This window comes from Mytilus galloprovincialis, chromosome 10 (genome assembly GCF_965363235.1).
Source record: "Mytilus galloprovincialis chromosome 10, xbMytGall1.hap1.1, whole genome shotgun sequence".
NCBI lineage: Eukaryota > Metazoa > Mollusca > Bivalvia > Mytilida > Mytilidae > Mytilus > Mytilus galloprovincialis.
In genome coordinates, this window is record NC_134847.1 from 30,439,530 (window position 1) to 30,445,846 (window position 6,317).

Consider the following 6,317-nt stretch of genomic DNA (forward strand, 5'->3'; position numbering starts at 1 on the left):
GAGCACATGACTTCAGATTTATACATAAAGCTCTCCACCAAATGGGCGGTCCCTGATGACGTATATGTATTTACTGAATTTACCCCTATAGTAAGTCCAGTAATTTATTATTAATTTTATTCATATTGGACATCGATTCAAGACGTCTACAATCAATTGAACGTCGTTTTGGCAAACATGACGTCCCATTAGAAGTTCATTAGAGTGGACGTCGATTTGAGAATGTGAAATCAGATTAAGACGTCAATTTCCGAAACGGACGCCGATTTGAGAAACGGACGTCGATTAGAGGCCTGACTTCGATCTGAGTCTAACATATTTCCGCATTACAATTAAATATTTGTCAATGAATTACTATAACAAAATTGTTTGTACAAAAACTGGCAAACACAATTAAGATTAAAATTGTACAAAAAAAACCGAATGCCTTTAAAGTGATTGAGCTGATTTTAAAAATACGATAACAAAACTACAAATGAAGATTTGACATGTGTCATTAAATTCATTTGACGACACTGATCAAATTCTACTATGAAGAATTGAAGAAAAATCACATCATTCGTTCGTAAAAGCGAAATATGGTTAAGTTTACATAAAGCATTTGTAGAATATACCACAACTTAAAGATAGATGAAAACAAGTATAGGTGTATACTGTCAGGGTTATGTGCATGTAGTGATTTGTCATCTCAATTTAACTGCGCACTTTTGGTAATTGTTGTTCAAATGTAAAATTAATGGATTATGTCTATATTTACAGAATCTTTCACCTATGGATCAATGTGTGTACTTAAATGACTAAAATACAAAAACAAACATGAAAACAGCGGAAAAACCAATTGCGCAAGGAGATAGCATCATAAATTACGAACACAGCATGACCTTGATGGGAAGTATATATATAACTGGAAGCGATATTAGAAAATATCATTTGTGGAAAGAGTTTGCTTCATATATTCAAAAGGTAAGTAACACTTTCACAAAAATTTATTTTGGCTCGTTTAATTTTCATAAAATTTTGTCAAAGTATTTACTTTGACACTAAAACAAAAATATAAAAATTTTAACATTTTTGAACCAACCGTTTTGTCAGAAATATTACATGGTTATATAGCAATTTGACAACCGCCAATTTTGATCATTGAGAAGCTTAATATTCCTTTTACAACACAACGTAATTAAAACGTTTAGCTGATTTTACAGAGTTATCTCCCTGTAGTGTTAGGTACCACCTTAAAAGGTAAGTTCATATTCATTTTGATATTTCAATTTTATCATAAATAGGTATATTTTTACCAAGTTAAATACAAAGTTGTTGACCCAAAAATAAGACAAAAATTATTATTCCTAAAGTTGAAACAAATAGATGAAATGTATACAGAATAAACATGTTTTAATTTTCAATTTTATTTATTATACTTGATTCAGTTACTGCATTATTCGTTTTAGGGAAAGTTATCAGCCACTGTTATCATGAAGCAACTATTGAGCTGTCTTATCATTATTGTCACTGTTCATGGCATGCGTGCTTCATTATGGTAAGTTTTATGTATTTCGTTGTAGATAAATATATTAACCTAGTCTATCTCATCCGATACGGGTGACTTAGTTGCGAGACATACATTTTCCTTTGCAAAATTTTAAAGCGGTACGAGTTTTACAGTTTAATTAAGGCAACCATTCATCCTCGACGATAAACTCTCGGAAACCGATTAAGAAGGACCAACCGAGTTAACCAGCAAAATGTGACCGAATCACATGGCCTATAAAAGGAGCAAGATTTAGTACGTCAACAGGATACACGTCTCATGGAATGCATGCATCCTGCATCATGTGAATCTATATAGGTTTTCGTATTAAGTTTTCAGAAAGTACTTAAACAAAATTGCCACTTGAATTGCATATTAAAGCCCCAATCGTATTGAAATAGTTTTAAAATGCTGTATTCAATATTAGTTTGACTCCGTCATTTGAAAATCTGCTGAAATCGAAATTGCTTATTTCATGTTTATGAAAAAAAATAACTTTGTTTGAAACATGTTTAAGTGATATTCACGGGATATGATAGTTATCAAAGGTACCAGGATTATAATTTATAATAATAGATCTGTTGATGATATTTACGTTAACGAAATTTTACAGAAATACATTTATGAAATGTAGAATGTGTGATTAACATGTAATGTAAGAAATAAGCCATTAAAAAACTTATATTATAGCACTTCGGCCAACAAGGAACAGGTTGGACGGGTTGTGTTTGGTGAAGCGAGTGGGGAATCAGACAATGGAAAACTAGAGGTTGCATATACGATTGTGAACAGAGTTAGCCATGCCGGGTTCCCAAATTCATTAAATGCAGTTGTAGACCAGACATATACATCGGGAGGAAAAACGTTTCATCATTATAACACATTAGATAAACCGGGTCACGACACAAGATGGGCAGCAGCGAAAAAACCAGGTGCAACAGAGCATGCAGCGTATAATTCCGCTATAACTCAGGCTGGACATGCGCTTTGTGGGACAAGGTCTGATCCTATGACTTGCGGCCCGGTCAATTTCTGCGCCACTAATCCTTGTTCCGCTACCAACAGCAATAAGTATTGGTGTGTGACCGAGAAAAGAAAGATCGGATCTCTTTGGTTTACTTGCATCAAGAAAAAAACAGAAACTTGCTGAACATTTACTTATAAACCTGTGTTATCTTGAGTCTTCAATGTGAGACAGATAAAAAAAAAAGACCGAATATGATCTCATGTAAAGTCATGCATTTACCCTGAAATCCTTATCAAGATGATCACTAATCACTTTCTCTGTTAATCATATATCCAAATTTGTTTAATAAAATTGTTTATACTGCGTTTTTGTTTGAAAATTACTCGTTTTGTCATTTGGAGACCATCTGAACTTGCTACATAACTTATATTGTCATTCATTATCCGACTTATCTCAAGTAGATATATTACATTTTGACTGGTTAATTCCTAAAATTTTTCATGCCTGCTCCAACCATTCCTTGGACATTTGTTAAGTTTACATTAAAGGCAGATTTGTTTTAGTCAAATAAGTATTTTTAGTTAATGTTTTATCAAAATGTTATTTTTTACAATTATAAAAAAGAAGGTGTTGTGTGACTGTCAATAAGACAACTCTTCACAAGAGACCAGATAATATAACAATAAACTATTGGTCTCCGTACGACCTTCAAGAATGAGCAAATTAAGCCGTCAGCTATAAAAGGCAAAAATGAGAAATGTAATGAATTCAAACGGGAAATTTACCTTTGATAACTGTTTACGGCCTAATTTATATACAAATAATGAACAAAAAACAACAGCAACAAGCGACAACAATTCCATTACAGGCCCCTGACATGGGAAAAGCACATACATACAGAATTTAGCGGGATTAAACATGTTAACATAATCCCAAGCATCCCCAACCTGTTGATCTGTACTATGCGTTTTAGTATTTTTATTGTTCTTCGTGTATATCTGATTAACCAAGCCCTTCAAATAGGATTTCTACAGTTTCTTTTCTTATGCAATTCAAAGATGAGAAAATAGTGCGCTCAAAAAAACGTCTTTTACACAACAACATTATGTATATGCCTGTCCTATTTCAGACTCATTTTCCAAAACCTGGTACTTGACGATTATATTTACAACCAATTGGTCTCTGCCACTGCTGGTGTGTATTTCTCCCCGTTGGTATATCTAACTCAATAATCAGTACTACTGTGTTGACATGATTCTTTATTGATGTGTTCATTTAACTTATTTAACTAATTTAACAACCACGTTCATTGCTTACTTATTTTCGTATTATAAATCAACCCATAAAGGATTGCAATATTTAAAGTCTTGTGACTGAATGACTAGGTACACATCAACTCTGATGTAGAATCGCGTGTTTGAACAAGTTTTAAATATGGTTATGACAATAATACAAATGAATAAGTATTTATTAATCACAGTCTTTCCAATGTTAATATGTAAGCATTCCTGATAAGGGCTTTCTACGAAAATAACTTCGAACGCACGAAATGTACAAAGTTATATTTGTTTTCACTTTCAAGCATAAATCGCCTATCTAAACACTGGAAATTATTAATTCTTTTGCAGTTCTGAAATTAAATCAGTTGACCTGATAAATTAACGATAAATGTTGATTTGAAAAAAGTGCGTTTGTGTTGTATAAAGACATAATAGAATAAAGTTAACCTTCCTATACTTAGACGTACGTTTTATTGTTTATTTGTATAGTAGACAGGTAAAAACACATCACATGACATAAACTGTCAAAGGTCATATCAATATATCTTGTTAAAAGTTTGAAAACGTCGAAATAACATACATGTTGCAAATGTAAAAGGTGTGGGCATTGCTAACCTAGCCTTATCACAGAATATTACAAAAGAAGTGATATCATCAATAAAGATTTATAACACATAAAATTAAGAAATAGCAGAAAGCCAACGTCCACCAATGGGTCTTCAACGCAACGACAAAACAGCACCAAAAGGTGAACATCAACTGGCCCCTAAACAAAATGTGTACTAGTTCATTGACAATGGACGTCATACTAAACTTCAAAACAAATAAATGAACCAAAATTAAAGACTAAAATAAGACAGAGGCTTCAACTTGGGACAGGCGCAAAGATGTGGCGGGATTAAACATTGTGTGTTGGATCTTAACCCACCACAATACATCTAGACAATGTAGAATAAAGAAATACACACCAATACGCACAGTAAAACTCAATTTAAAAGAAGTTCGTGTTTGATGTCAGAGTTAGTAACATTCGAAACCAATTAAAACTACAATGATATATACATTAACAATCGATTATTAGCAGTTACTGAAACGTTGGCTCAAGAACTCAATTAAACTGACCAAAAATTATGTTTTCCTCATATGAAAATAAAGCACAATCCCTCCAATTAGGGGTTAAATATTGTAACATCATAAATTATATGAGCCGAACATAACCCGTATCATGTTAAAATCTATTCAAAATGAATTTGATTATTTCAAAGGCAAAGACTCAATGGCTGATGAGTGAATATATATTAATACTAAAGTATGGATGTTGGACTTTCTGGATTGAACCGAGTTGAGATGACCAAAGATTATCTGGTTTTTGTTTTGCTAGTTTACCTATGACGAAGTTGTTAATTTCATTGACAACGGCATGTGCGCCATAAGTTTCTCGCGAAAAATTTCATATCACTTACTGGTTGACAAAGGAAATTATCAGTCAGTAAGATAAACAATATGGTAAAATAGCGATAAATAGCACATGTCTTTTCATAGCACACCTAAATCAAGCCGAGTTACAAATATAAACACGTGAGCTCTGTAGGTCATATAATGCTACGGTTGCGATTCGAACATAACAAACACAACACATTTGGTTCAATTGTTATTATCTCAAAAAAGGCAGTTTTTTTCAGCTGCTTTAATTTTTCTTATGCGTTTGAACAATCGTTGTCCTGTCTCCATTTTTAACCCATAGACGCTCGATGAACAAATCATCTGAGGTTGATTTGCAGAAAAAGACACGTATTCTTTTTATCAGATTTTCAGAATTGTTGCTTATTTTTAGTGTTGTGCGGGCTGTACTTTCCTTTTGTACAGAGGCGATCACTAGATGAAATAACGACCTATCACAGTATTGGCATACGTGGAGTACTGAAACGCAGGATGTCAGCCTGAAGATCGTCACTATTATATGCATGTTTATTGTAAAACATTTTCGTTTTTACGAATTGCGAAATAACAAAGCATTGGTGATTCCATTCACGAATCTTTGGCAGAATTACGAATGTCTTTTTTAAGATTTCAAAAAAGCAACATTTTTCTCAATATGGAAATCACAAATCATTACCTAAAGTAATTAAAAAAACATGTTTGCTGAGTAGATATTACGGTGTTTTGACCATTCATTTCCATATCAAATCAATGCATTTATTTTCATTTTTAATTGAACAGAAAACGACCTCACCTTGATCATATATCGTTTCATCTTTTCTTTTTGTAAAGATGTTTGCATTAATAAACATTTGAGGTCTCAAAATGATTTTCGGGAAATATAACAGACGATTAGAAAACTACAAATGACGATGACATATTTTTTAATTGACGACACAGTATCTCTATTACTGGGTAGACATAAAAAAAAAACTCTTTGTACATACAAGCGAAAGTATAATGTTTAAGAAAATATCATGCGTTAGTATAATTCCTCATTAACTTGAAACAGGTGAACAATTAGTAAAAGAACAATATGTACATGTCATGATTGATCATGTGA

The 6,317-nt window shown here is 32.6% G+C and overlaps 1 long non-coding RNA gene across 1 annotated transcript; it reads left to right on the top strand.

The window, feature by feature from the left end:
- The first annotated feature begins 860 nt into the window (after positions 1 to 860).
- Positions 861 to 2,860, top strand: LOC143047357 (uncharacterized). The gene is made up of 3 exons (XR_012969523.1): positions 861 to 963; positions 1,449 to 1,537; positions 2,219 to 2,860. It is a non-coding gene; the product is annotated as an uncharacterized LOC143047357 (long non-coding RNA).
- Positions 2,861 to 6,317: the final 3,457 nt, after the last annotated feature.